Source organism: Plecotus auritus, assembly GCF_963455305.1.
Source record: "Plecotus auritus genome assembly, chromosome: 5".
Lineage (NCBI taxonomy): Eukaryota > Metazoa > Chordata > Mammalia > Chiroptera > Vespertilionidae > Plecotus > Plecotus auritus.
The window spans coordinates 110018590-110030060 of record NC_137776.1 but is presented as its reverse complement, the minus strand read 5'-3'; the positions used below and the strand labels follow the sequence as shown (position 1 = coordinate 110030060).

The window sequence follows — 11471 nt, the reverse complement described above, 5'->3', positions numbered from 1 at the left end:
CAGGAGCAGGGATTCAAATTCATGCTCTTCCTGCCTCTTGCTATCACTATAAATAATGATCAGTAATGACACCAGGTCTGCACATCACTCAGCAGTTCCAAATCACTTCCCTACTATGATCTCATTGAACACAGGGTCTGCCCCAGAGTGCATCTGGGAAACAGGAGCTGGGATTTTCAGCTCTATTCCATGTTTGCTCTATTACAAAAGCAGTGTGCTCTTTCCACAGAATGCTCTCTTCATCTCCTAAGAACCCACATGCAGAAGGAGAGCACACTGTGTGGGCATGCCTGACTGATCAGGCTAGCTTCCTGTGGAAGTATTCCTAAATTTTGGGGCTTAAATTGTATCTGGACAAACAATGGGTCTGTGCTGCCTGTCACTATCTGAGCCAATGAAGCAGAGACTGAGTTGAATCATATATGAGCGTTTATTCCAATACTGACCTGCCGGCAGTATTAGAGAGCAGCAGGTCAGCCACAGGAATCTGCTCTGCACCCCATCATAAGCCAGTTGCTTAAATAGTAAAAGCACAAAGGAAAAGTAGGCAAAAGGGCAGTTTATAGATATGCAAAAGGACTCAGGATCTTCAAAGGGCTTAGTGATATGCAAGGGCTGGGATTACAGGGGAAATAGCCAAAGGGAGTGCCAGGTGGGCAGTTAACAGGTGAGCAGGCTGGAGGTCTGCAAAGGCCTGCAGGTGTACAAAAAGGGCTGGGGATCTTCAAAGGGCTGTCGATTCTGGTTTCTGCAGCAAAGTTGTTAATCTTTCCATGATAACAGGCAGCTCCAAATGGGAAGGAAGGGCTGCATCTCCAGGTCAGCTCCAGTCAGGGTAGAATGTGCCTTCTTTAATCAGACTAAAACAATCATGGTACACAGAGCATGATTCATATTTCTCACAATACTAGCTGGTTCCCCAAATTCTATTGCTGCCCCCTTTCAAAATGAGATTAAGTCATGTCTATCTCACTTAAAGTACAAGCATCAGTGGATGACAGCAGGGGACTGGGATTCCCGTCCATGTGTCTTTCTACCACACCCCATCCCACCCAGGCAGCTGGAAATCAGAAAGGGGGAGAGAAAGGGCAAACCCTCCCCTTGGAGGGCAGAACCCAGAAACCCAATCCATTCTCCTGCTCACATCTCAGCAGCCAGAACTTAGCCACATAGCTACATCGGAGGGCACTCCAGTTCTGCTGTCACCTAAAAACTGGGTTTCTATTTACTACAGAAAAGGAAGGCAATGGATATTGGGGAATGTGAACCCTGAGGGGAAAAATAAAGGACACCTGCTAAAAAGGGCTCCTGGGGGCTAACTGGGCTCAAATTAAAAACAAACAAACCAGAGCCTAGCAGCCATTTCTGCACAAGGGTCTCTTACACAAACCATACTTTACGGAGAGCCTCTGTGCTAAACTGCCTGCTTGCACTGTGTTTCTGCTAGCAGAGCCAGTCCTTATAAAGGGTTCCTGGAATCCCATTTCAACCAATAGTATTGAGGCTTTCCCCGTCCAATGGGAGCTGTGCAGCTCTGACCAATCAGAGCAACTCTATTCTGACCAATCAGAAAAGCTCTATTCTGACCAATCAAGACAGTGCCTTTTGGACCAATGAAACTGTGAGGATTTGATGTCCTCATTTGCATGAGGATAGACCAATCAGGAATCAGGGGTGGGGGCTTCTGTCCATATAAGACAGTTCCCCTGCAGCTGGAGGAGCGCACTTTCCACCAGAGCTTGGAAACAGAGTTTAGCTGGTAGAGCTGAGCCACCCAAAACTGCTTGCTAGAGCGGTTCCACAGCCATGCAATTTTACTGTAGCACTTCTGTGCTGTTCCATAGCAGTGCTGTATTCACAGCCATACTGTATCACTTTTGAGCTGTTTGCACCAGATCAAGTTTTCCTGTCTCCCAAATTTCTTCTTCCTGTTGACATTGAATTGGTGGCAACAATTGGTTGACAGGAACAACTATCTCTGGCATAGCTTTTGTATTTATAAATTTTTTTTATTATGAAAGCAATACATACTTGCTAAGAACCCAGAAATGTGTAAAGGCAAATATCGTAATTCTATAGCTAACTATTGTTTAAGATTTATGGGGTCATGTCATACACATTACTTTGTAACCTTATTTCTCAAATAACAATATAACCCTGATAATCTTCCCATATTGACAACTATAGGTTTACAACACCATCATAGTTTTTCAGGGTATGTTTGATGATTTGTCATAAACTGGAAGATAGCTGTGATTTGCATTTACTTGCTTACGAGGATCAACATCTTTTCGTATTTATTGGCCATTTTTATTTTATGAATTGCCAGTTTATATCCTTTGTCTATACCCTTTTCCTACTCATTTGAAAAAAATGTATATATTTAAGTATTAGCAAATACTCATGTAGTGCTTATACGCACTAAGCACTATTCTAAGTACTTACAATATTTAATCCTTACAACAATTCTATAAGGTGTTTGGTATAATCCATTATTATGAGAACCCGAGGCACAGGAAGAATAAGCAATTTGCCAAATCCTATATAATAAAAACCTAATAGGCTAAGTGTCCAGTCGTCCATTCAACCAATCAAAGTGTAATATGCTAATGATATGCTTAGGCCGCTCAACTGCTGGCTATGATGTGCACCAGGCTTCTAGTGTTGTATAGTTGTGTAGTGCGGAAAAGGCAGAACTGGGGTTCAAACTCAGCAGTCTGGTTTCAGATCTTTGCTCTTAACTACTAGACGTTTTCATTCATATTTTGTCTGTAATAGACTTTACAAAGTTGTTTTTCCCATTTGTCTGTCTTTTAAAGTTAAAAGCCCTCCTTATATCTCCCCCACCTTTCAGGCTAGGCTCCTTTTCTTTTAGTTTCTTGTTCACGTCAGCCCACAAAGTAACTCTGCACCCTAACTCCTCTGGCATTTATTGCAAGTAGTAATACAAGTGAGATCATAAATGTAAATGCAACGGGTACACTCTAAGTGCCGTCAAAAACGTGTTACCCATGAGGATGCTAATGCTTTTACTCTTAAAAATCTTGTGCACAAAGTTATAGTGAGTTAGTGAAAACAGGGAGCCCAAGTGGGGGCGGGGGTCCCCAGACACAGACCTACCCAGCGCTCTCCGCTCTCTGGGGCTCTAGTTTGGGAAACTCCTAATGGGCACACAGGAACTATGCTTTAGGTTAATTGAAAATTTATGTATTTCTTAATTCCAGAGAGAAAAAGAGAGAGGAGGAAAGAGGAGGGAGAATCATCCATTTGTTCTTCCACTCGATTGATTCTGAAAATAGGAAAAAGATTGCCTTTAAAAGAAGCACCAAAACCTGAGGCAGTCGGCTAAAACGCCAAGCTCACCTACAGCTGGGTAAACTGTGGGGCGGCCCTCGTGGGGAGCCCCAGCGCTGCCGCCCAGCGCGCTCTCGGCCGCCACGTGACGGCATCGGCCACCACGTGACGGCACCGTCCGTCACGCTCGGGGGTGGGGAGAGAAACATTGCCCACCACTCACCCGGCAGTTCAATAGGAAACCGGTAGCGGACAGGGTGGGCGGGCTCGCGCGCCCTACCCGCGGTGACCGCCCAGCACAGGGCGGGCCCAGCCACCGCCCTCCAGTGGGGTCCGGGCGCCCGTTTCCGCCCAGGCGAAAGGGCGAGGCGAACGTCAATCAGCCAGTCCAGCCAATGGGCTCGCGCGCTGCGCTCGGGTCCGCGCCCGCCTCGGCCTCCCGGCGCCCGCGCTGCTTTCCCTCAGGCCGCCGAGGCCCTCCGCCCGCGCTTCCATTCGTGTCCTCGCGTACTGCTCCCGGTGGATGGCGGCGGGAACGAAGGCCGGGCCGACTCCGCGAAGGGAAGCTGCAGGCGGTGGCCTTTTCTGCGAGCCCGAGGTCAGCAGGGTAAACGGACGGCGCGCGTGGGCCCGTCGCCATTTTTCTACGCTCGACTCCCTGGGGCGGTGGGAGAAAGGGAGCGTTGGGGCCGACCGGAAGAGGCCTGGGGGCTGGGGCGGGCGGGCGGGCTGGCCGGCCTCGAGGGAGACCGCGGGTGGCTGTGGTGCCAGCGGGGGATGGGCGCCGCGTGGCGCGGCCGGCTGGCCACAGCCCCCTCCGCTTCCCGCCCAGCGCCTCACGGACGGGGGGAGGGGTCATTCTTCACATTCTTCAATCCTCCCTTCCCCCCCGCTGCAATCTAGCTTGGGGGGAAGTCCGGCCCCCGGTCGTCGCCCATTGGCCGGCGCCTCCTCCCGCTGTAGCGTGACTGGCTACTGGAGTCGCCAGGTCCCCCAACGTCATTTCCGCCATCAAGTTTGTGGGCCGGGGAGACCTTGGCCTTGGGGGCTGGGATGCGGGAGGGAAGGTAGGAAGTGTGGGGGCCCGGATGCGAGCATGCGGGCCGGCTGTCCCTGCCCTGGCTCCCTTCTCCTATTCCACTCGGGCGAGCGCAGCCTCAGTCCCGAAGCAGCTGTGCAGCCGGGGCCGCCGTCCTTGGCGGGGGAGAGGGTCGGGCGGGAGTAAATGGGATCACGGGGGAGGTTTGTGCCTGGCTACCTGGGCCACCGCCAGCGGCCCAGCCCTGAGTCGTGGCTGCACTCCTGGAAGCAGGCTGGCTGGTACACGTCCCCGGCGGCTCCGATGCGAGGAATATGTAACCTTTATGTCCTTGGCCAGCAATGGTCTTCTGTCCAACTTTTACAGTAGGGCCTGGACCCATGCCTTCTGTGTCAGAGATGAGGGTGTGTTTTAATAAACTTATTTACGAGAGGGTTGGCAAACGAGAAGGAAGCATTGGGCACAGTGAGTGTTAAATTCTTGAAGTAATTAGGAGACTGGATGAGTTTACTTTTTTAAATTTTACTGATAAGTACTGTGTTCTTGGCACTGAATTCCTAAGTTAAAACCTCATTTAGCAGTCCCCTGCATTTATTTATATTGACCTGGAAATCTTGGAATAGTAAATTATGTATTTTAGGGCACGATTGTTTATATCCAGGTTTTTTGCTGTATGGCTGTCAGGTTCAGGGAATATGTATAATTAAGGAAGTAAATAACAGTACTTGTAAACTTGTAAGTTATTTTGAGTGGTTTTGTCAGCGTATTTATACACAATTGCTTAAAGTACTATTTTTAAACTTTTGAGCTTTTTGATTGTAGACAAGTGTCTTGACCCCTTTTAAATTCAGTTACGATTAAATAGCATTTTAAAACGTGTCACTAGTGTACAGACAATTATAGTTTATGTGGGAAATGAACCCTTTTTGGATAGTTATTTTGCAGTCACAGCTAGAGGGTATTTTCCTCTTCACAAAATTGAAACTCTGTTGAATTTGGAAGATTCGGCAATTTTGCAAGTGTAGTAAAGAGAAAGTTTGTAAATCACTTAGTTCAGACTTAATAGAAAGAAATAAAGACCAATGTTTCAAACTGTAGATCCCAATTCATTGAATCATTAAATCAAATTAGTGCGTGGTGATCAGAATTTTTAAAAAATATAAAATATTTGTTGATTCAGCTGTAGACGTGTATTTCTGCAAAATATCTTTTTCTGACAGCGTCAAAAAAGTCTGAGAAACAGTTGTTCTAAAGGGTGTTTTTCTCCATAGAACTGGTCTTCAAGGAGTTCTGTTTATATTTATATTTGGTGGAGTATGTTTATATTTCCCTCACGTTAGTTTTCAGGAATGGGGGAAATTTGCCATCGGTGACCAGCATAGCATGCTTTTGTAATCACTTAATATTTTAATAGTCTGAGAAGCTTTTATTTAGATAGTAAAGGATGTTTTCCACCCCAGAATATTAATTGCCAATTACTATTTTCCATGGCTAGATGAGAATCCAGAGCCCCAGTTCTAGTAATGAGTTGTCAGCACTGCCTCGTGTGACCTCACTGGCGTAAAGGAGGTAAAGGAGGTCTAGTCAACTGCGTGCTCTTTGCCTGTGTGGGTGTTCTAATTAAGAGTGGACTTCATTAAATAACCAGATAAATGAGAACCACCACTTTTTTTTTTTTTTTTTTTAATACTAAGTCTTTCAAATCTAGAGTGTATTTGGCAATTCAGCACATCTCACTTTGGGCTAGTTGCATTTCCAGGTGCTCAATAGTTAATGGGGCTAATGGCTACTGAACAGACTGGGCATGCTCCTCAAAAATTAACTTTTTCCAGATGGGTATGTGCAGTTTCGTATTAGTAAAAAATGTTCCCTTCACAACCACTTTTCAAATATGAGGAGATTTTTAAAGAGATTTTAGAGGACCTTTTAAAATGGCAGATGTTAATGATTTTGATTTGGTAGTATTTTGTTCTATTGGTCATCTTCTCTTGCTTTGTGACAGTGTTAGGAAGCTACTCTTGTGAGCTTTCCCTACCCCCTTTTATTTGGTCAATTATGTGGTTGCTTAATGAATAGGAAAGAAATTTTTCTTAGTGAATTCACTCTTGTCCAGTGTAAACTATTAGTTATATGCTAAGGATATAGTTAATTATAGTAAACTGGAATCTAGATTTAATAACTAGAAACCAATTTTTTTTTTTTGCTTTTGGTTATGTGTAGATAATACAGTGATTTTTCAACCTGGGGACATATTGGTATAATGAAGGATTAAGAAATAATGGCATATAAATAAGGACCATTAAGCAGAACAAGTCAGCCAAGTGGAATTGTCTTCTTACCTGAAATATTTGCCTCTGTTACAGGGTTTGTAGCAGAGTTTACTTAGGAATACAGGGGTAACAATGCACTTGTTTTAGCAGGGAAATTGACCCCAAATTAACAAATTGCATTTGAAAATTTAACAAAGGAATACTTGGAGTTCACTTGATATTAGTTACCTTTTTTAAAAAATTCAGGATTTAGATAATTTCATCTAATCAAGAGCATCTTATGTTTTAGCAGGGAAATTGACCCCAAATTAACAATTTGCATTTGAAAATTTAACAAAGGAATACTTGGAGTTCACTTGATATTAGTTACCTTTTTTTAAAAATTCAGGATTTAGATAATTTCATCTAATCAAGAGCATCTTATGTACCTGCTCTGAGAAAGAAAATGGTCCTTTTGCCAAGGATGGCCTAGTATTTGGCTGTTTAAAATTTTGGTGCAATGTTTGTGTAGGATATAAAACAGGGATCTTACATTAGAATTAGGTTAACTTTATTTATATCTAAAAACATCTTGTCAATTTCAGGAGCGATCCATTGCTAAAAATACTACAGATGCTCTGTCCAATGAATCAGAATACTGTCGGAGAGTTTGATGAATGATAATGTCATATTCAGCCAGCTTCATCAGCTAATTGCATTAATATTGAACCTGAGTATTTGAAAGTAAGTAGCCATTCTAATTTTGATTTGTATTAATAATCAAGTCAAACTGAATGATGATTCTGAAGGAAATAGTTCTTGTTACTTGTATGGAAGTTTGGCAAAAATGAAATGTATACAACCATAAGATGGCACGTGAATAAAGGTTTTTAAAAATAAAGCTTTCTGAGCTACTTTGTTTATGAGTATGTAAATTAATGTAAAGCAAGCATGTCAAACTCAAAGGCTAACACAGGCCAAATAAACAAGGTTTAAGTTTACGTGGACTGCAAAAAAACAAAAGCTTCAGTTTTCATAAAAACGTAGGTTTATTTCGATAGAGACATGCTGAATACAAAGGGCTGAAATAAATGAGTAATTGTTAACATAAAATAATAGAATCTTTTAATAAAAATTTAATATTTTTTCTCCAACATTAACTTATCAGACACTGAATAACTGCACAAATTAATAAGCCTAACGCAAATAAACCTATTTTTTTTGTTCTCCAAAAGCGAAATATTTCCTATTGCACACACCAAACAAGTCAGTACAAGACTAATGACATGGCAATTGGCTGCTAAAATATTTGCTGTTAGTATTAGTGGAGAGAAGTGGTGGGCCTGTGCATAAGGGAAATGAATGCAACACTTACAGTAATCAGTCATAAGCGAATGTTGTAGTTTATTAATAATTATGTATAACAGGATATTGTAAAAATTAAGTTATGAAATTTTTATTAAAATGTTTCTTACATACCGTTATATTGGCTGGACCGCAAAAATATTTGTTGTGGGCTGCAAGTCTGACATACTTGATGTAAAGGGTGGGCAGCTCAGACTTCTGGAAGGACATTTTAGCTCAGAAGCTTAAGCTCTTAATAGGTATTCAGTATTTGGAAAATAGAGTATGCCTGCTTCTGGACTAAGTGAATTTAGCATGTTTTAAGAATTTAGAATCTAGTTTGCTTATAATGCCACCTTTGGTGCTTGCTTTGGCAGCACATGTACTAAAATTGGATACAGAGAATATTAGCATGGTCCCTGTGCAAGTATGGCACAAATTCAAGAAGCATTCCATAAAAAAACAACCCCCCAAAAAACCCACCTTTGGTAAATGCAAATTTTACTTTATCAATATGTAGCCTTCAGAATGTGATTTTAGGATCATGACACTTAACCTTCTTTTGGTCAAGACTTATTTGCAAATGTGATAAAAGCTATGGATTCTTGTAGAAAACCTGTACTGTATGAACAGTTTTGGGGGCTTACTGAGGCCCCTTAAGGATGTAAGTTAAGAACCCTAACTTTTAAAGTGTTGACTATACAAGTATGTTAAACATTATGATATATACTTCATTTACTAAAATGTAGGTGATTTTAAAATGTGAATATTGCCCTGGCTGGTGTGGCTCCATTGGAGCATTGTCCTGTGTAGTACATCAAAAGGTTGCAGGTTTCACTCCCAGTCAGGCCACATACCCAAGGTGCATGTTCAATCCCCGGTTGGGATGCTTACAGGAGGCGATTGAGCTAAGTTTCTCTCTCACATTGATGTTTCTCCCTCTCCCTTCCTCTCTAAAATAAAAATTTGAAAAAATGTGAATGTTATGAGTAAGTTAGTTGTGAACCTTACTTGATAGTTACTACAAAAAGTTCATTCATAATTTGTAAGTAGATTTCCTTCTTCGCAGCACTTTTTTTTGTTGATTTCTCTCCCCCTTTTAAATTAAAGAAATTTTATCAATTACAGTTGTCATTCAGTATTATTTTATACTAGAGGTCCAATGCATGAAATTGGTGTAAGGGCCTCAGCCCTCGCAGCCCTGGCTTCGTCTGGAAGGATGTCCGGAAAGTCGTTCAGCCGTCTGGTCTAATTAGCATAATATGCTTTTATTATTATAGGTTCGGTTCAGGTGTATATTATAGTGATTAGAAATTTATATAATTAAAGAAATGACCCTTCCCCATAAATCCTAGTACCCATCTGACACCGTACAGTTATTATTACAGTATTACTAAATGGGGATCGAGCCCACAACACAGGCATGTGTCCTGACCCAGGAATCTGAACTGTGACCTCTTGGTTACCACTGAGCCACACCAGAAGGGCAAAGGTCAGTATTTTTGGCGGTCTCACATATATCTGAGAAGGTAAAATTGTCTTAGTTTCTCAAACTGATTTAACTTATGAAGAAGAATAATTAACCGTTTGTTGAATACTTCTGGATTATTAAGGTGCTTTGCATGTGTTCCCAATCCCCAAAGCAACCCCATGAGGTCTGGCTGCTATAGTTTCCCATTTGGAGATGAGAGAACTAATTCAGTAACTTGCACAAGAAAGCAGCCACTAAGTAGCTGCTTGACCCCAATGCTATTACCCTTAGCTCCTTTCTTGTATTGCTTTGTTAGGCTGAAATCTGTTTCTTATATATTTTGTCCAAGTTGAATTATGATTTTTAGTCAATCAAATTATATATATAATATATAAATATATACACTGAGTGACCAGAGTATTATGATCTCTGAATGCATAATAATCTGGCCACTCAGTGTATATCCTATATAATAAAAGGCTAATAAGCAAATTGTCCCCTCCACCAGGAGTTTGACCAGCAGGCAGGCTGGCCAACCGCCCATGTCCCCTCCCCCTGGCCAGGCTGGCCGGACCCAACCCATGCATGAATTCATGCACTGGGCCTCTAATACATATACGTAAATACACTGGCCAGATTATTATGCATTCAGAGATCATAATAATCTGGCCGCTCAGTGTGTGTGTGTGGAGAGAGAGAGAGAGAGAGAGAGAGAGAGAGAGAGAGAGAGAGAGGGAGAGAGAGAAGGCGGGGGGGGGGGGGAGAGGGAGGAAGAAACCACTTATTTATGCATTCATTCATTGGTTGATTTCTTGTATGTGCCCTGAGCGGGGATTCAGCCACAACCTTGGTGTATTGGTAAGACGCTCCAATCAACCGAGATACCCAGCCAGGGACAATCTTAATTTTTAATGGGGAGGGGCAAGCTACAGATTGAGGTACTATGAATAAGGATAGAAAATGGCTATAAAAGTATGTTACTTATTTAAAAAGAATTATCTGAAAGGTAAAATTCAGATAAGTTTGGCTTAATAGCATCTTGTCTAAGAATGTTTGCAGCTACAGGATATTGAGAATCCATCCACTAGTAATTGGCATTGTACTTGGTGCTTTTTGTATTTTATTTCCTCTTAACAGCTCTATAAGATTTGTCTGATTTTTAAATATATATAAATTAAAATAACAAAGCCCCAGAGATGATCTGAAGACATGGTAAATAAGCCAAGCTCCAAGCAGCTCTCTGATTCTGCTGTACACTTTATAGAGGGGGAAAATATCTCAAGAATGAAAAATGCACTAGCTAATTACCCAACTCCTTTCTCGTTCCCAGTAGCCAAGAAATACATGGTTGTGATCAGTATACATGTTAGCGTTTTTACTTTATTTCTTAATGAGTATTTCCATGGATCCTGATCATCCATAAATAGTAGTATTAGGATTGTGTTCTGTGGTTCTTAAAGCTTGCTTAATTAACAGTGCCTCCTGTCAGCTGTTAGATATTAGTTTCACAAATTTGCTCTAATCAAATGTTTTCTTAAAAACTGCAGGCTGCCCTAACTGGTTTGGCTCAGTGGATAGAGCGTTGGCCTGCGGACTGAAAGGTCCCAGGTTCGATTCCGGTCAAGGGCATGTACCTTGGTTGTGGGCACATCCACAGTAGGAGGTGTGCAGGAGGCAGCTGATCGATGTTTCTCTCTCATCAATGTTTCTAACTCTCTATCCCTCTCCCTTACTCTCTGTAAAAAAATTATAAAATATATTTTTTAAAAAACAAAAACTGCAGGCTGAGAACCATCAGTGGATCACAAAATCAATTTATTGTATATAATAAAATATAAGAGTAAGGATTAGTGATGATTTTTTAACAGAATTAATGTTTTATTGTATTAGTATATATTTATAGACATGTACTACTTAGAAATAGAAAAGACTTTCCTTGCTGTGGATTGTGGAAAGGTAGAAACCACTGCTCTAATGAATAGTGATGCTGCATAATATCTTCCTCTTGCTCCTCACCCATCAACACCCAACTTTTGGATTATATTTATATGTATTTCTCCCAAATGGAAGATCA

General features: G+C 41.8%; 1 long non-coding RNA gene across 1 annotated transcript in view; it reads left to right on the top strand.

Annotated features, from left to right (window-relative positions):
• The first annotated feature begins 3295 nt into the window (after positions 1–3295).
• LOC308248169 overlaps positions 3296–11471 on the top strand; it is a 41107-nt gene continuing 32931 nt past the window's right edge. Inside the window, exons 1-2 of the long non-coding RNA XR_013960608.1 lie at positions 3296–3892; positions 7188–7326. This is a non-coding gene — a long non-coding RNA (uncharacterized lncRNA). The remainder of the gene's footprint in view (positions 3893–7187; positions 7327–11471) is intronic.